The sequence below is a fragment of the Zalophus californianus genome, chromosome 11, assembly GCF_009762305.2.
Source record: "Zalophus californianus isolate mZalCal1 chromosome 11, mZalCal1.pri.v2, whole genome shotgun sequence".
NCBI classification, from domain to species: Eukaryota; Metazoa; Chordata; class Mammalia; order Carnivora; family Otariidae; genus Zalophus; species Zalophus californianus.
This window is the reverse complement of record NC_045605.1, coordinates 66,285,163-66,304,884: the sequence shown is the minus strand read 5'-3', so window position 1 is coordinate 66,304,884 and position 19,722 is coordinate 66,285,163. Positions and strand designations below refer to the sequence as shown.

The 19,722-nt window shown below is 47.5% G+C and overlaps 1 long non-coding RNA gene across 2 annotated transcripts; it reads left to right on the top strand.

The window, feature by feature from the left end:
* Positions 1 to 2,956: 2,956 nt before the first annotated feature.
* LOC113914833 lies at positions 2,957 to 18,671 on the top strand. Of its 2 annotated transcripts, XR_003517541.2 has the most exons (6): positions 2,957 to 3,158; positions 4,885 to 5,023; positions 5,246 to 5,469; positions 11,664 to 11,785; positions 15,569 to 15,815; positions 18,365 to 18,671. It is a non-coding gene; the product is annotated as an uncharacterized LOC113914833 (long non-coding RNA). The 2 variants fall into 2 exon arrangements; XR_003517542.2 differs by lacking the exon at positions 5,246 to 5,469.
* Positions 18,672 to 19,722: the final 1,051 nt, after the last annotated feature.

Here is a 19,722-nt window from a genome sequence, read left to right as displayed (position 1 = left end):
GAGGAGGAGACACCAGAGTTCTCCGTCTGCCCTGAGAGGACTCGGTAAGAAAGCAGCCATCTGCAGGCCAAGGAGAGAGCTCTCACCAGAATCTGGCCGGGCTGGCTTTTTGATCTGGGGCTCTTCAGTCTCCAGATCACTGAGAAAATTAATTTCTGTTGTTTAAGCCACCCAGTCTGTGGTATCTGGTTAAAGCAGACCAAGCTAACACAATTCCTGAAGGAGAATGTGGGCCGCACACAACCAGGTCCAGCGCAGGAGCTGAACCAGGGACCCAGCTTTCATCTCTGCTATCTGTCTGTCTGTCTTTCTCTCTCTCTCTCTCTCTCTCCACCTCTGCTCTTTTTCCCCAGTTGTGAGATAGAACCTGACTGCCTGTAGGTCCTCATTCTTCCAAAGCCATGACCCAAGAAGGAAAAGAGCTGTCGTCCCTCAGGCTACAATTTGGAAAACCCTGGGAAGCCCACACTGTGTACAACCTCCTAGACCAATTCTGAGCCCAGTGGCATGGGGTACCATGACTCACCTTGCCCTTGGCCAAATAGGCCAGATTTGCCATCAAAAGGCGAAGGAGTGATGGGAAGATACCAAGCAGGAGAAGACACGAGACACGAACCTTTTATTTTACCAAGTATTTGCTCAGTCAGATTTCAGTAAGGCACCAACCCTGTGACACCAAGCAAGTCACTTCCCCTGTCTGAGTTTTGCTGTGCTCATCTGTCCGGAGATGGCTGTGGTTGTGTGGGGATAGGCCTACCTAGCACGAGGCTGGCACATAGTAACTGTCCAGTAAAAGATAGCTTCCGTTATTTTATTGTCTGGGTACTGCCGTAAGAAAATATAATGCTGCATCTCCAACTTCAAAACATGGAGGAAAAGCGAAGTCCCACTGAGGGCAATAATATTTGCGCCAGGTCCAAAAACTACTACAGTTACATGAAATACGCATTTTTCAGATAAGGAAACGGAAGCCCCGAGAAGTTAATAACTGGCATGATATCCCACAAAGAGAAGACAGGGCTGGATCAAGAACCCTGAACTCTAGTGATGTACCCGGGTCCGCTGCATCCCACCATTATCTCCCCGCACAGCCCTCAGCCGGGACCTGACTCACACCAGCCCAGGTATGCAGCCTCCGGTTTTTTTTCTCCCGGACACCCCGCCTGTATGGTCAAGCCCAGGTCCACTCAGCAAGTGTTGCTGCAATGGAATTGAAACCCAGTGGGGTATCTGGAAAGCAAGTGGGGTATCTGGAAGTAATAAACTTCCAACTGCTTGTTCATTTGGCACCCAGTGGGGGTAAGCACACACTCCTCTCATCTCTCTTTCTTAAGAATCAATAAAAGTTAGTGATGCATTTAGCAGAGATCAAATGCATGAAATTCGGTTCCTTTTTTAACCTTTATGGGACCAATACTTTGGTCACATTTCTAAGAATTGCTCCAGGTCATTCTGACCCATCATTTGGTAATTGCATTGCAATTTTAAACACCGCTTCTCAGTGGACTGAGAAGAGACGCATTTGATTGGCCAGGGGAGGTGCGAGCGACCAGGAGAAAATAGCATCTTTGGCTGAGCTCTGACGGCTGAATGACCAAGCAGGGGTGGGCATTCCTGGCAGAAGGAACCAGCGTGACAAAGGTGTGGAAGAAAGGAACACAGATGTGCTTGGGGCTGCAAGGACTAGATGAGTTTGGAGATGCTTTCGGTGAGCGTCCGAGTGGGCAGGGGTTGGGCCGGGGCTGGTCGCAATAGCCCAGCACTACCCACAGGCTAAGGCAGAGGCAGTGAGACTGCAGACACAGGCGTTTCAGAGTCTGAAACAATAGCATTTGGGAACAAACTTCTCCTCTCTGATCCTGACATGAGAGGGCTGGAGGAAGATGGGCCTGAGTTCAAATCCACTGCTGCCATCAACTTAGTGTGAGATTTTACACGTGTGTTTTTTTTTAACCCCTTGGGGAATCACTATCTTCTCAGCAGCTGGAGGCAACAACGCTCCCCTTTGAGTCTGCAAACTCCATGCCTACAGGTGCCAGGCAAGGACAATAAATGACTTGTCCTGGGTATAAAAGAACAACGTCTAATGCTAAAAGTAATCAAACTCAAAATATATTAAAAAGATTGTGCATGCCAAACAAAACACACTTAGCCAGCATATAACCAGGATGTGAATCCCTGACAACCTCGTAAGATTGTCCTGAGAAGTAAGTGGGCTGATGTGGAGGAAATGCTTCACATCGTAGAGAAGCTAGACAAAAAAAGAGTCCATGTGCTATGATTCATTTATAGGAAGTTCAAGAACAGGCTAAACTAATCTGTGGTGACAGGAATTGGAATAGTGTTTCCCTGGGAGCAGCAGGGGCACTGACCATGGAGGATGTAAGGGAGCCTTGTGGTGGGCTGGAAATTTTCTATAGCTGGTTCCAGGTCTGGGTACCTGTGCGTAAACATGTATAAATATTCACCGAGCTATACGCTTGAGCTTTGTGAACTCTACTGAATAAAAATTTCACTTCAATCAAAAAGGACATTTTAAAAGAGGTCGCTTCACAGAGAAATAAGTACTGAATAAATGGCTGTTTTAGTTGTTATTACCATGACTACTTTTACTATTACCATTATGAGAAGGAGGAGGATTTAGCCACAAGGTCAATAAACCAACTAAATGAACAACAAATATTCACCAAAGACTTATGTATTGTATTTTCCAAAAATGACTATATATATATATATATATATATATATCTCCCTGCCATGAGCTCTTGCTACAAGGTGAGTTTCGTGCCTCCCACCAAGAGGTGGGGTCTATGTCCCTCCTGTTGAATCTGGTCTGGATTCATGGCTACTTTCACCAGTGGAGTACAGAGGACGTGATGCCCTGTGACTTCTGAGATTAGGTCATAAAAGCAATCAGCTTCCGCCTGACTCTCTTGGAACACATGCCTTGGGAACCCTTCTTGCCAATATGTGAAAGTCTGGCTGCCGGGAAGGGGGCCGTGCTGGAGAAATCGCATGGAAGGACCACACCAAGAAAGATGCCTGAGGAGACCTGGCTGTCCCAGGCCCTAGCTGCTCAAGTCTTCTTTTCCCAGGCCTTAGACACAGGAGCCCAGAAGCCTTTAAGATGCCCGGACATCATCTGACTGCGACCTCACGTGAGACCCTGAGCCAGAATCACTCAACCAAACTGCTCCTGAAACTGAGAGACGATAAGTAGCTATCATGGCTTTAGCCAATAAGCGTTGTGGTGTTTGATTTATGTCAGCATCAACAGATAACTAATACAGATTTTGGTACCTGGAAGTGAGGAGAGGGTGCTACTATAACAAAAAAAAACTAAAAATGGAGCAGTCACTCTGAGGGCAGAGGTTGGAAGTGTAGGGAAGAAATGTGGAATCTGATGTTCTTTGAGGAGGCTGCCCATGAGGGCTTAGGGGAGAGTAGGGAAGATAATATTGGAAGACGGAGGAAAAGGGACCTTTGCGAGGTAGTGCGTTACTCGGCTCAGGCTGCCATTACAAAATACCACAGACTGGGTGGCTTACAGAATGGAAGTTTATTTCTCACAAAAAATGGGAATGGAGGCTGGAAGTCCAAGATCAAGGGGCCAGCCAACCCGCTCACTGGTGGGAGCTCTCCTCCTGGCTCGCAGGTGGCCACCTTCTCCCTGTGTCCTCCCGTGGTGGAGAGACCGAGCTCTGGTGTCTCTTCCTCATAGTGACGCCAGCCCTGCAAATTAGGGCCCCACCCTTATGACCTCACTTTACCTCCATCTCCGCCTCACAAACTGTCTCCAAATGCGGTTCCATTAGGGGTGAGAGCTTCGATATATGAGCTCTGAGGGACATAGCCATCCTGCGCATGACACATAGTGAGGGAAACCACAGCAACCCTGTCTTTTGTGACAAAGCGGAAAGTAGGAAGCGTGCTGAATGAACTGGATGATGTACTAAAGAAAACGTCCAGGCAACACGTCAGACATACCTCCTGTCTTCTGGTTGCTTATAATAAAATGTGAAAGGAGAGAAGGCGGGTTAAAGAAAGAACGATTGAGAACAAAGGAGCCAGGACTCGCTGAGTTTGAAAATAAAAATGTCTTATTCCTAAGTATTCCAGACAGGAGTAATACTAAAATGTTAAATGGCCTCCAGGCAAAGATCAAATCTAGGAAAATATCGGGAAAATGTGGTCTAAAGATAAACCTGAGGGAACCAACATAAAACCCTTTATTAAGATCTTGGAAATATTTAAGGCAGTGATCCAAACAGGGAAAAAAAAAAAAAAAAAGTGCCTCATAGATCCTTACCGGTAACCCGTAAGGTTTCTGGCAATCTTAAGTGCGGTGCCCCACAGCAGGTTTACAGGAAACCCGAGGTAGAAATGGGCTGCTCTCATTCACATTTGTGGTCGTGACTTTGATCTCATGGAGCGAGCGCCAGTCAGAGGCACAGAAAATGCCCAGTGATTCTAAGGTGACTGCAATGTCTGAAACACTGCCTGTGTGCGCTAAAAGGTACAGAGGCAGTGCAAAAGGAAGCTAGGTCTTTGGCCCTCCAACCTGCTGTCAGAAAGCAGGCTGAGGAAGAGACTTAGCTACAATGACTGTTTCTTACGGAAAAGAGAGGCAGGTGCAGAGGATATCTGCACCTGAGCCCAGAGGGTGGAGCCAGGAGCCATGGAGAGCCATTCCCAAGCAGCAGTGCTGAGTTCTAACCCAGAAAAGACCCATGTGCCCAGAGGAATTTCTGAATTGCTAAGGATCCCTGTGAATCTCCCATTCTTTACCCTCATTTTTTTTTTTTACAAGAGGACCTGTAATGGTTATCCTATGCCTGTCTTACTGCTACATATTAAGTAGAGGGAGATAACGTGTTTCTTTAGTCCACAGGCCCATTGATCCGGAGGAACTGTACAGGAAGAGCTGTAGGTGAGAAATTCACCCAAGGAGCGATTAGATGACAAGGCGCAGGACTTCAAGTTGATGCTGCAATGTAATGAGACTTGAGGGCCATGGAAAGGGGTGAGTGTATTTTCATGTGGGAAATATATGAACCCTCAGGAGCCAGAAGGCAGACTGAAGTAGCCAACCTCCCACGACCCCATGGCCATTCTTGCCCCCGAGAAGGGATTCCTTCTTGCACTACCTCAGGTTGGCCCTGGGTGACCCAATATGTTACAGAGAAAATAAGGTAGGTCTTAAAGCCTTGCCGCTTCTTCTTGGACTCTGATCTTCTGCTCTAAGGGAAGCCAGCTGCCATGATGTGAAAAGGCTCATACTGCCCTGTGGAGAAGAGCGGAGGCCCCTGCCATTTGGCAGCACCAGCTGCAGCCCTGTGTGCAGACCGCCTGGGGAGTCAAACCTCCAGCTCCAGTCGAGCCTTCAGATGGGGGCAGCCCTTGCTGCATCTGACCGCAGCCTCCTGAGAGATCCTGAGCTGGAACCAGCCAGCCACACTGCTCCAGAACGTGAGCCCCAAAGGAATTGTGAGGGAGAAAAAAAATGATCATTGCTGTTTTAAGCCACTCAGTTTTAAGGCAACTTGTTACACACCAGTAGATAACAAACACAACTCTATAGGGTATGAAAAAGGGAACCCAATGCAATCACTGGCAGAGGAGTAAAAAGAAAGTGGGCAGACCCAGGAGAACACACACACACACTCAGGCAGCATGAGGTTCCCTTGGCAAGCGTGACAAAGGGCAGCTTCTCTCTCTTAGCGTAGTGTTGGCATTGAGGATCAGAAGGTGAGGTGCCTGGGGACGGTGAGACTTTGGGAGACAATTTCAAGAGGTGAGCTGGCCACCTTAGATGGGACTAAACCCTCCTGGGTCCTGGCTTTATTGTTGCAAAGGAGGCCTTGCCATTTGCAGAGCTATTTTGCATCCATCTGTCACAATGTGACAAAGGCAGGTCCTCGCACAGAGGACAAAATTGAGGGTCGCACTGGGTAATTGGTTTGTCCAGGCCCTGGGCACTTTCTGTTCCTGTAACAGCTCTCAGCAGATCAGAGCTGCCTTTGCCTGCCAGAGGAATCAAATCACCCAAAGAGTCTCAAGACCAGGCCAGAAAGACACATTAAGGAACAACATGAAGAGGAAATGCAGGCCAACTGCTCTGATGGGGACCCTCAGTCAGCAATAACAGACGCTGGCTGCCTTTAAACCATCTTTCACACCTATTAAATCTGTGCCTTGGGATGCAGAAGCTGAACTAGTGTCATTGTTCAGATTCTGTCCCTCTTTACCATGTGGCCTCAGGCCTTGGGTCTTTGAACTTCATCCATATTATGTGGGGTTCCACCGGCTGGTCTCTTCGGCTCCATGTGGCTCTGACAATGTGGGATTTGCAAGGAAACCGTGGGAATGTCAATACTGATGTTGGCATAATAATACCAGGCCATTCCCAGTCAAGGCTCCAATTTACAAAATCAGTGCCGAACAGGAAATTGCAGGCAGTAATTTATTCTGAATTTTCCCACCATGGGACTCAGTTTGTATACGTTGCTACGTGGACTTTAATAAAATAGTGAACAAGGGAGGTTTCTGCCAGCTTCCCCAGCCCCCTGACATATGCTCCCCTTTCTGCCAGACCCCCCTGGAGAGAGGACCTCCCCGGGACTGCAGCTGTGATCGGGAATAAATACAGAGAGTCAGGTGGGAGGTCGTTTGCAAAAACAACACAGCCTGTAAAATAAAATGGGGTGGCATAAAATAAAATAACACAATATGCAATAAAATCATAAAATGACCAAGCTAAATTAATGTCAGAGGACCCTGTCTGCCCAACACCCACTCTTGGTCTCTATATTTAAAAGGAGGAAAACAAACTGGAGTATCTGCCTGTCCAGCCCTACCCAGCTGACTTGGCCCACCTAGGCCCTGGGGCAATGGGGATCATCATGGCAAAACAGTAAGATGAAGTGGGGTCTGTGTTGACCCCATAGACAGTGCTGGCACCTGCTCTGCTGGGCTTGGCTCTGGGGGCCCAAGTGAGCACTGAGCTGCTACTGCATTTTCTAGCAGCCATTATCCCTTCCCAGAGAAGGATAGCAAACCTCTACTCTCTCCCTATTGCATCAGTATCTGCAATAGCACATAGGACCAGAAACAGCTGGAAACACAAAAACATACTAATGAAAACTCAGGAATGTGAAAGCTAACCTTTGATCCCCCAAAGCAGAGATGCCTAAGAGCTTTGGGCTGGGGGTGCCTCTGCTCTGAACAAGGAGATGAACAGCATGGAGCTGCATGGTCCTGAGCTGGCCAAGGAAGCAGAAACAGTTTAGCAGAATATGCAGAATCATGACAAGGCAGGGCACGGGGGAACTGGATGGTGCTTAAGTCACTTGTGTCTAAAGAGGTCAATGTCACCCCTGGGAGCAAAGGTTGGCAGTGAGCACACAGCTGTCTCTGAAGGGAAGCCTCATATTGTGTGTGGCTGATGCAAGTACAGTTATGATTAGGTTAGCTGTTTGAGTAAACAAAATACAATGGGCTTGCTTCTTAGCTCATTTATTTGTTATCTTTACAAATTCCTGAACAAAGGGTGCTTGCTGACACCTTTAAGGCACTGACTAAACTATGAGGTGTACAGTAGGCACCTTGATGCTCAGCAGAGACAGATCCAGGAAGCAGATCCCTGTTCCTCCCCTGCCAGAGGAAAGAGGGAAAGCCTCTTCCTGCTGAAGTGTCTGATCCTCTCCTTACCCTTTAAGGCCCGTTTTCACTTAGTAAGAGGCACACCCAAGAAGAGAGGCAAATGTGTAATTTGCCACAATTTAGAAAAAACAACAAAAGTAATTGATTCACTTCACCATTTTAATGGATGGTAGAGCAAACATAGGCTAAAGATGGAATGAGGCCCAGATACACTGCATGCTTGGAGACACTGCTAGAGATTATCTCTGCCCTCCACCAAATGAGAGAGAGAACAAAGAACACGGAATGGGGGTTCAAAGACATGCGTCTGGTCCCAGCTCCGCTGCTCATGGGCCGACTGGCCTTGAGTGAGTCACTCCCCCCACTCTGGCTCTCAAGTCTTGCACCTGTGAAGAAGCAGGTTGGGATGTTTGACCTCTAAAGACGGGTCCACCTCATTCATTCGTTCGGCCAACATTTATCAAGTGTCTTTTTTGTGTCAAGCACTTTTCTGGAAAGCAAGAATACACGACTGAGCCAAAGAGAGAGCCTCTGAAGCTTACACTGTAGTGGAGGGAAGACAGGCAATAAACATAAATACAGAATAAGTAAGCAAAGTATATATATTTTTAGAAAGTGCTAAGTGCTATGAAAGAAAAGAACGAGGCGCCTGGGTGGCTCAGTCGTTAAGCATCTGCCTTCGGCTCAGGTCGTGATCCCAGGGTGCTGGGATCGAGCCCCACATCGGGCTCCCTGCTCCGCGGGAAGCCTGCTTGCCCCTCTCCCACTCCCCCTGCTTGTGTTCCCTCTCTCACTGTCTCTCTCTCTCTGTCAAATAAATAAATAAAATCTTTAAAAAAGAAAGAAAGAAAAGAACAAGGAGACTGGTTTTTCTTTTTAGATAGAGAGATTAGAATAGGTTACGTTGAGGTGCATGTGAGTGGTGAAGACTTTAGGGAGGTAAATTTCAAGCCATAGAAATATCTGGGTGAGGGCACGTGGGTGGCTCAACTGGTTGAGTATCTGACTCTTGGTTTCGGGCCAGGTCATGATCTGGGGGTTGTGGGATCGAGGCTGTGGTGGGGCTCCACGGTGGGCATGGAGCCTGCTTGAGATTCTCTCTCTCTCTCCCTCTGCCCCTCCCCCAACTCGAGTGCGTGCTTGCACATGCTATCTCTCAGATAGATAGATAGATAGATAGATAAATAAATAAATAAATAAATAAATAAATAAATAAATAAAATTCAAAACAAAAAAAAGAAAGAACTCTCTGGGTAAGGAGCAATTGGGACAAACGGAATACAGCAGAGGCTCAAGCAAAGGATGCCCACCATGTTAGAGAAACAGCAAGGAGGCCAGCGTGTTTGCATCAGAGTGAGGAAGGGGATAACAACAGAAATTGGGCCAGATTGGTGAAGGGGGTGACCAGGCAGGTCACAAAGGCCTGGTAGGCTGCTCTAAATTCTCCATAAACTTGCTCCAAGGTCCCAAAGGCCCCCAGACAGCCCCTTTTAACGTACTTGGGCCCCTGGCAGAACATGAGGGCAGCGATGCCAGCCCAGCCTGTTCGGCCAGAGGGGGGCTGTGGCGCTAAGGAATGGCCCCGTGCGCCTTGGCACTGAACCTGGCCGCCTGGAGTCAGGCTTGCAGTGTGGCCCTCACACAGAGAGGCCATGTGCCCAGGGCCTCTCCTCCCCAGTGCAGCCCTCAGCAGGGCTTCTGTCTTCCTCTAGCTCAGCTATGTCCTCCGTGCTGGGCACGAAGGAGATCCAGGAAGGCCCTGGCTGTGCTCTGGGTTGTTGGTGCTCTTTCCAGCCAATGCCATTACTGCTAATTGACCTTGATTGCTCACTCCCATCACTTGGAAACCCATTGCAGCCCCAAGTGTTCTCTGTGCCTCTGAAAAGTAAAAACTCACTTAGGCTTGAACTGAGCAATAATTATCTTGGCATTGTGAGGCCAGCCAGGCCCCTCCTCCTAGCCTATTACCTCTCTCCTCTTTCCAACTTGGGAAAGAAATATGAACCAATGTAAAAAAAAAAAAAAAAAAGTCATTTATTCTCCACTTTACAGGCTGCCCCTCAAATAGTTTGTTGAGGCCTTTTGAAAGCCACTCTCCTCACTCACATTCTGCTTAGAAGGTTGCTCTGTCTTTTCTTCTGCCATTGATTTTTGCATCTGGTTAGGATTGTTCGGTGCTCCTAAGGAATTAATAACAGATTAGCCAAAGTCTAACAAGCTGCAGCTCAGATAGCTGGGCTTACCTGGACAGACAGTCTGCACTCTGCTTCTCTTCCACTTCATGCCAGGAGAACGGGGGTGCCCCCAAGGGGAGTCTGGGCTGGAGCACAGCCTTGGGGTTCCTGGGCTTACTTGGCATTGCCAAGGAAGAGTGGGCAACTGCTCTGGGCTTGATCTTGGAGTCCTGAGGATTGAGTGCAGACCTCTGGAGGTAACCGGAAATCTATGGGGAATGGTGAATGGATGTGGTTTTGGAGCCAGACTTGAATTTGAATCCAAACTTAACTAGTCACGGGCTATGTGGCCCTTTGGCAAGTGTCCTGGTGTTTGGGGGCTACCAGGGTGTCCCCAGGGTGTCCCAAGAGAGCATCCAGCTGCAGATCATGCTGGGAAGGGGCTAAGGAGCGTGATAAAGGAAGCTAAGGAGGTACAAGTCTGGAGCCCGGGCCATCGCCTAACTAGAGAACAGAACCCTGAATGGGGAAAACAGGAAACCAGATCTCAATGTTCGGTCTGGGTCACTGAATATTCAGGTTCAGGCCAGGCTGCCATCAGGGTCCAAGAAGTTCTACTGGGCCCTTGGGTTCTGAGAAGGACTCTAACTGGGACACTGCAGTGCATGCAAACAAGCAACAGCACAGTGGCTAAGAGCAGGGACTGGGAGCCACACTTCCTAGGTCCAAATCCTGACGTGGCCACTCACTAGCTGTGTAAGCTCAGCCAAGTCTCTTAAGCTTTGTGCCTCAGATTCCTCATCTGTAAAATGGGACTAATCATTGTACCTCATGGAGTGATTGTTCAGATTAGTAAGTTAATATCTGTAAAGGGCTTAGAAAAGTGCCTGGCACCTGGTAGGTGCTATAGAGGGCTAACAAAAAGAAGAAGAAGAAGGAGGACGAGAGGGAGGGGGAGGGGAAGGGGAGAAGAAAGAAAGGAGAGAAGAAGGAAGGAAGGAAGGAGGGAAGGGAGGGAGGAAGGGAGGGAGGAAGGAAATGAAAGCGAGGGCTCACCTATCACAGAAATGTCATTGCACTTTCCCCTTCCTATCCACCTGCAGCACAAGTAAAAATTCCTCATGGCTTTACAAACGCAGGCATCCCCTCTAGTGCTTGGTGCTCCCCCATCAATCACCAAGTCTCTGTGCCCCTTCCACCACAGGCCCAGGCATCCCAGCTTCTCGTCCCCTGGACTACTGCACCAGCTCCCCTCCTAGCTGCTCTGTGCTCTCCGTCTCCAGTCTCGTATTCTCCAATCCACTCATCATACTTCCAGCAAAGTGATCCTCGTACATCACAAAGCTGGTCAGATGGCCCATCGGAAGCCATTTCACAGGGCTTCTCCCTTTATCTACAGGAGTCATTGAAACTTCCTGGCACACAAGGCCCTACTTGGTCCTCTACAGATTCCTGCAGCCTCATTTACTGCCCTCGGCCCCACTCTTTATACCCCAGCAACACTAAGCCGCCTGTTGTCACTCACAATGCACACATGCACACGTGCACATACACCATCCTTGCCCACACGCACGCACACACTCCATGATTCATTTGTTCTGTTCTCTCTGCCTGAAATATCCTCCCAGATTCCCCCACCTGCCCACACATTGCTTGGCTAGCAGCTAACTCCAGCCAGCACCTAAGACCTGGATGTCACTGTTTCCTAGGCTCCTTCCCTGAAGCCAGCAGTTGGATTAGACGATCTATATCCGTTTGGATGATTCTAGATAACAAATTCCTAAATTTCCATGTCTCGACCCAATCGAAGTTTATTTCTCATTCCAGGATAGTCCAATGTCGGTGTCCCGGTCCGCAAGCAGGCTTCCCTCACGTGGAAATCCAGGGCTGCCTCTTTTGGCTCCCTAACCCGTGGGATCTCAGGCTTCTGCATCCAGCTCGTGGAAGGGGTGAGAGGAACCAGAAGAGGCCCGGCCACTTCTTAAAAACCCCTGGCCGGAAGTGCTACCCCTCCTGTCTGCTCATTCCCTTGTGAAAATTAGTCCCAGGTGACTCCTGGATGAAGTACGGCCCCTGTGCTGCCCAGTGGACAGCCGGCCCTCGAAGCCCCAGGGCGGCTTCTTGGCCGCTTCCCGCCCCCCCCCCCCCCTGCCACCGCTCCCCGGCACCCTGTCCGTACACCGCCTCAGTTACCACAGTGTGTGGTGGCTACCATCTGTTTCCAGGCCCACCTCCCCCACCAGGCTGGAAGCCCCTGAGGGCAAAGGCCTCGTTCCTTGCACTTCTCCGCACCCAGCACCGGGTATGAGTGCTTAGTACTCAGTACTGTTGTTGCTTGAATGGATGTCCCAAGTCAGAAGCAGCTCCGTGAATGGGTGGGTCTGACACTGCAGGTTGAAGGCCCTCCTTGCAAACAGCTGAGCTAAACTGGAAGAGGCAGGGCCCGCCGGGACAGAGCATGAAGAGAGATCTCCCTTGGGAAAAATCAAACACAAGGAGAATGATTTGGCCCTTTGGGGAGGTTTGCAGTTTTACCTCATGATACTTCTCAGGGCCGAAAGGGCCCCAACTCTGAAAGCTCTCTTCGTAGCTAACACAAGGGGCCCACACCATATGCCAAGCCCTGTTCTAGCTGCTGTGCGCGCACTCCCTCATAAATCTCCATGATAACTCTGTTCTCTACGTGAGGAAAAAAAGTTAAAGATTCAGAAAAGTTAAATGCCACGATACTCTCTCTACCCACGGACTTACCTTCCATTTGTGGAGCCCCTAGACGGCCCAGGCAAGGATGGTTTCAGCCTATCTTCCAGAACTTCTGTCAGAGAATTAAGTTTAGGGAAATAGCAGAGATGTGGCTGCCTGGAGGCCAAAGCAGACATTTTGGAGGTTTCTGACCCTATCTGAACCTCAGGGCTCAGGGAACAGGCCGGGTGGCCTGAGAAATTTCCAGGATTATTCTTCACCTTAGCATTTTTAAGCTAAGAATCACTGAACTTTAACATTGATGTTTATGTTTTACAATGTCCTTTGGTGAAATTAAAAAACAGTACAGGTTGGAGCCAAGTAACAAATTGCAAGCCTCCAAGCCCATCTCAACATGACACTTGCGCGGAATTAACAGTGATAATATTATGACAGGAGACTGATCCCTCTGCACACACCGCCAGAGCTGAATACCCAGAGGCTGGCCGCGCAGAAACACAGCTCCACTCAGCCGTGCTCCACATCCCCTATGCTGGGCGTTTCCAGAGTCTTAACTGGATAACAACCGCGGCCCCTCCTGGGAAATCACTGCTTCGGAAATGTTTTACACTGATGACAAGAGAAACAGCTGTAATTTGTCATTATAGAAATATCCAATTATCAAGCCACCAAGTGAGGACGGCAGCTTCCCGCCCTTACTGCCATCAGTCTGGGCTCTGAGCTACACACCTGTCATAGCCGGAGGGGCCTGCCAGGTGACAGCCATGGAAGAGCCCGGCTTCTCTCGGGTGGTGGCGGGGGTGGGGGGGGGCGGGTAGCAGTCTGTGCCTCTGGCAGGAAGCAGGTGCCTCCAAGGCCGCCTCCTGATGCAAGTGCAGGAAGAACAGCGTATGAGCAACACCTGGCTGAACTGCCACCTCCTCCGGGAAGGCCACAGGAGTTACTCTTCCTCCTTGGCTTTGCCACCAGAGGATGGAGTGGACAGTGAGAAGCGAAGGGGCTGAGTCTTTGAAGCCAGGCAGGCCTGGGTTCAATGTGTGTCCCCAGGATATCCTAGCTGTGTGCCCTGTGAGGCTCACTGGGGACAGAATCTTCCATGGATGGAGTGGAATGTACTAGGGAAGGAGAAAACAAATGGAAAACAACTGAATCCGATACAAAGGTGATGAGCCAGCATTTATAGGTACCAAGCATTTTACATGTTTTAATACATTTTTATCCTCACAACAACCCTACACAGTGGGTGCTATTATTATATCTATTTTATAGTTAGGGAAACTGAGGCAAAGGAAGATTAAGGAATTCAACCAAGGACACCTGGCTATGAGGGACAGACATGGGATCTGCACCCAGCAGTCTGGTTCAGGTGTTGAGCTCCTCATGTTTTGTGGTCCTCATAGCAAGTATTACTGCTATGTCCCGGGTCCTGTAAGTTCTTTATATGTATTACGTCATTTAATCCTCATAATATAATATCTCAGATGTGTACAGATGAGTAAACTGAGGCCCAGAAAGGTTGAGTAACTTACCCAAGTTCACACAGCTACTAAGTAGCAGAGTCAGAGCTCAAATCCTGGCCTTCTGGCACAATCTGGATACCGAGCCACCGTCTAGCTACACATACTACACTGTGGTTCCTTGATTACTTTCTATGCACATTTGCTTTTAATTAATTCACCCAATAACTCCTGAGAAAGATACTGTTATTAACTCCAATTTATAAAGTGAGAAGGTGAAGATCATAGAACCTAAGCAGATTACAGTCAGTAATTGAGGATCCAGGATTCACATCCAGATGCTGTCTGGAACCCTCTCTGCTGCAGTAACCTCCTACCCTAACCCAATGCCAGCTCCTATGCAGAACATGTGAATTTGAATTCAGTTGAGCTGAAGTGTGAATGAGCTGCTCAGCACCTGGTTCAAATGCCACCTCCTTCAGGATGGCCTCCCTCAATCTCTTCTTCCTCTGTTTAATCTCAGACCTGGTTTTTGTACCCAGAATAGCTCTTGGTCACTTCTATGGGCAATCTTGCTGTGATGGAGAGAAATCTATGCAGAGAAGTTAAATGTGGTGACATTGGAGTCTTCCCCAACAAGTGGTTAGACAACAGGTGGCAAAGCTAGATTACCCTGCAGAAAAGTTCCTGGTTGACAAGCACCAACAACAGGTTTTTTTAGAGCCCCATTCCTGAGCATGAGCAGATATGCAGGGATCACCAGGCTCCTCAGGGAAGTTTCCAGCATGAAGGACAGAGACCAAAAGAACCAAGGGGGCAGGGGTGCAACCTGAAGGAAACAGACTATCCAAGATGAACAACCTTAAAATAACCTCAGCATCCTCAGAGATGTGAAAGAATACGTTATATCCAAGAAACAAGAAAAGGATGTTATAAAAGGGGAGTGGGACATTTGAAAACAAGGGAGAGCTTTAGGGAATTAAAAACATGGAAGCAGAATTGAGAAACTCAGTAGTAAGTTTGAAGGGCTGAGGAAATCTCCTCGAATGATGGAAAAGAAGAAAACAAGGTAATTTAAAAACCAGTTCAGTGGTTCCAACGTCTGAGTAATAGGAATTCCAGAAACAGAAAAACCTATAGTACCAATTCAAGATCGTCCAGATCTATAGGCCATGAGTCTCCAGATCAAAAGGGACACTGAGTACCCAGAAAAATGGATAAAAATACCTAAACCAAGGCACATCAATGTGAAATTTCAAAACATGGGACAAACAGAAGAGGCTATACGTTTCCAGAGGGTGGGTGGGAAGAAAGAAGGAAAGGGCCAGTATACACAGAATTAGGAGTTAGAACAGTTGTCAACTTCTCAAAAATAACTAAATTCTAATGGTTAGGAGTAATAATCTAATAAATAACTTCTCAATAACAAATAAGAAATAGAACTAATAAATAACTTCTTAAAAATAGCTAGAAGCTAGAAGGCAACAGAAGCGTGCCTTCAAAATTCTGAGGGATAATAATTACAGAAGGGCAAGGTCTCAAAAAATGTATATCCCACACCCTGTTTCTCAGGAAGCTACTGATGATGCGCTGCTCCTTCAGTATAAACCGAAAAAGAGGAAGAACGGAACACAGGAAAGAGGAGATCCAATGCAGTAGAGAGGAGAAGGGAATTCCCACTTTGATGCTGAAGGGACATCTCAGGACAACAGCCAATGCACCAACCAGGGAAAGAAACCATCCACCCCCAGCAGTCCAGAGGCCATGGAAAAACTCCTTCAAGAAGATAAATTGATAGACTATCTGATGTGAATGAAAGGTAACATGGACAAACTTTGGAGAGCTTGGGGTTGAACTGGTGATAAGTACATGGAATATCCAACACACATACAAACAAAAGACAAATTTAACTCCAGGGAAAATAAAAGACTGTTCAGGAAAGGAAAAGCAATCAAAATTTGCTTTGAAGGCTCAGACCTGAATAGCATACATGGTCATGATATTGTAAGCACTGACTATTGATCTAAGTAAAACTGTAGTTGTGCCGGGAGGATGGGAAGGTGGCAGGGTGCATGTGTTTGGCATGACAAGAGAAAGAAAAGGAGCTAAGCCCGACTTTCCCATAGTGGGAGGGAAGTAAACAGATGAAGCATAAAACAAATACCCGCAAAAAAGTAACAATACAAACATATGGTGGGAAATAAGGTGATAAGGACTAAAATAAATCTAGAAAAGCTGAAAATGGTTACCTCTGTGGAGGGGAAATGGGGGAGGTAACTGAAGACTGCTTTTTGTCTTAGCAAACCTTGTAGAACCAGCTGAGTCTGGTCCTTTAAAATACATGGTTGTTTATAATTTCATATATATGTAATGTATATTTTTGTACATGTATAATTTTGACAGAAATTAAAACTTAAAAAGTTTTCCCTGGCTTTGTAGTGGGAACTGTAAGAACAGGGTGGTGTTCTCTGCAAAAACCCGGCCCATTTATGCTTTGGCAGTGAAATAGATGGCTAGTATCATACTGCTGCTGTTCTGTACCACCATAGAGTTTATTCGCGCATTTGTTTGACAAAAATTAATCAAGGCCCCACTATATGAAGGCAGTTTCACGTCCATTATCTCTGATAATCTGGCTTTTAGAAATTAGAGGGAAGTAATGTGGGCTCATGGCTCCCTTTCTAATCAAGTCCACACAGGGGCTACTGACTCACCTGGGAGGGAGCAGGTAGGGTCTGGGCCTGTGCTGGGGGTAGAAGAAACAGAGGCCGGTCTTCCCCTCTGGGTGGCAATGGATACTCCTCTGGTATGTCTAAAATAAGTCACCTCACCACCTAAAGATTAGTTTCTTTCCAAATTAAGTCTCACCCACAAGATAAAACTCGTATTTCCCCTGTTAATGGGGTACATGAGAGAATGGGGAGGGATGAGGAATAGTGTCTGTTCTCTCTTTTGTGGAATATTTGTGACCCGGGGAAAGTATGTAGTTGAAGTTCTACCCCTCCCTAATGAGCGGGGAAGGAATCTACATAGCAGAGTTGGGTCATATGAAATATGCCCTCCCTGAGCATGTCCTGCTCACTGTAAGTCACCAGAAATTTGGGGGCAGCTCTCCTTTCCTGTCACAGAGAGCCTGTGTCATCTCCTCTACTTGGGAAGCAATTCTGACCTCCTTAGCAATGTCATCTTTCACGTGAGAAGGGGTAAGCTATATGCCAAAGCACCACTGAGATTGCCTTGGGATCAAGGTGCATGAAGGCATGACCCCAGTGGCTCCCCAAGCTAAGAAGAAAGGGTCATCAGGTGCCTGTCTCAGTGGGGCCATCTACTGCACCATGGAGGAAGGAGGAAAGGAGAAAGGGAAAGAGACAGGTTCAAAGTGGAGACAATTAGGAACTCTCCCTCTGCGGACTATTTAATATCACACTTGGCTTTCCATCACTCCTCTTCATTATAGATTTTCTGAATCACAGCCCAGACAGAGGGGGTACTACTCCGCCCTGAGATTGTTTGTTGCACTTGCGCCTTGTATAAACCACATTTCAGAGCCAAAAGATGAGCTAATATTCTACTTCAGTGTAAGTAGTAAAAAGCAAATAACTTTGGGCATGAGAACCAGGAAATAAGAAGAGAAGTTTAATGCTCTCATAGAGAAGCAAACATTTGCACTTATTAATATCCTGCAACCCACGTTGCCATGAATAGTTCCTTCTTCTTTTATTCTGTGGCTTTGTCTAACACAGTGATATATTGCCACCCTTTCAAAATCCTGACACAGATGACATTGAAGCAAATTATGTACCTCAGCCAGATTTCTCAGTTGAAATGGAGATAGCTGATGTGTACATTTTTCCATCTAATTAACATTCCACAGTTTGAATAGCTGTTATCATGCCCTGGGTCCCCATGAATGGGGGAATAGATAGAAAGATCCATAAACAGCTTGGCTTGCATAGAATGAGATTTTTCTCCAGACAAAGAGAAAATGGAATGAATCATTGTCATCTGGATGGTAGCAGCCATCGGAGACTAACACAAGCACACTCCCCTGTGAGCCGAACACAAGTGTGTTGCCCAGCACCAGCAGCCATCTCTGGAGGATCTTGGCCCACTCGCAGCCTCTGTATTTGGCTACAAAAATTTTTTCACCCAGGTCTTTGCTTACACTGTGTTATGGTGTCCAAAAATCTGTCCCAAATTTTCTGATACTCCTCCACTCAACAGGTGTAAATTAATTCTCCTCTCCTTGTACTTAGTGATTCAGTTCCAACAAACGGAATATGGCAGAAATGATGGTATGTAACTTCTGAGACTAGGTCAAAAAATGCATTTCTCTCTCTCTCTCTCTCTCTCTTTCTCACTCTGCAGAAAACCAGTTGCCATTGCAAGAGGTCACTCATAAAATTCCACGGAGAGTAACTGAAGCCTCCTGCCAACAGCCATGGGGATGAACCATCCTGGAAGTGGATCCCCAGCCCCAGACAAGCCTTCAGATGAGACCACAGCCCTAGCCAACATGACTGCAACCTCCTGAGAGACCCTGAGCCAGACCCACGCAGCTAAGTTGCTCCTGAATTCCTGACTCTCAGAAACTGTGATGTAATGTTTATTGCTTGAAGCTGCCAAATTTGGGGCTGATACTATGCAACAACAGATAACTAATACACACTATGATTTCTCTTGATTTTCATCACCATATTTGTGGGAAAAAAATTTTTTTCTTCCTAATATTCAAAGGCCAAGATGACTATAGCTGCCACAGCAAAACTCCAAAGTCACTGCAAAGTGAGGGGATCAGAAGCTTGCTCGGGCCTTCCACAAGCCAGCCAGTTCTCTGGGAACTGCACAACTTGCTGGAAAAGGACACAGAGAAATTGAAGGAAAATGTCTAGGACATGCCTCAGGCCACTCATCACTCACTCCCTCTTTCCTCCACATAAGTGGTGTCACCTCTTGCAGACCTCACCGTGTTCTGCAGCCTCTCTCATCAGCTGTGTGCATGCTCTTGGCCCCCTGCGTAACTCCTCGTACACCAGTCTCCCCCCCCGCCCCAGAAACCCATAGCTGGCATACTGGTGGTCACATCTGCAGAGCCTGGCCCATGCCAGGTCCTGTGCCATCTTGGGCCAGGACACATAGTGTCAGAGGTCCCTTGGTGCTTTCAAAGCGAGGTGGACATGGAAACCCCCATAAGTGGAGTAACTACAAATGAGCAGAGTGGTTAAAGTCTCCATTTTGGACCTAGACAGAAATAGGTTTGATTCCAGAATCCACTGTTGACTAGCTAATTGACTTTGGACAAGATAAGCAACTAATACTTGGCTTCCTCCTCTCTAAAATGGGAGCATGCCATTGCCTACCTTAAATAGGATTACGTTAAATCTATGTTACATCTTCATACAGGGCCTGGCGCCTTACTCAGTAAATGTTGCCATTCAGACCAGGAGTAGAAGGCTTGATATCGCAAGCTTGGAATCCCCTTCCCCCCCTGTGCAATTACTTCATTCCAGCTCATTGTAGATGCTGGGGATTCCTCATACCCGCTGTGGGTGGTTTGGGGTGGTGGTGTTTTTCCCCTGCTCTTTTACCTGTTCTTACCTGTTTTCCATCAGCTCTGGCCATGGCTTCTGGCTCCTGCCCTGACTCCTAGCCCATTGTTAGGCCCCAGGGGTGCTGTGCCCTTGCTGGTATCTGCTCACACCTACCCTCCAACACCCTTGTCTCTC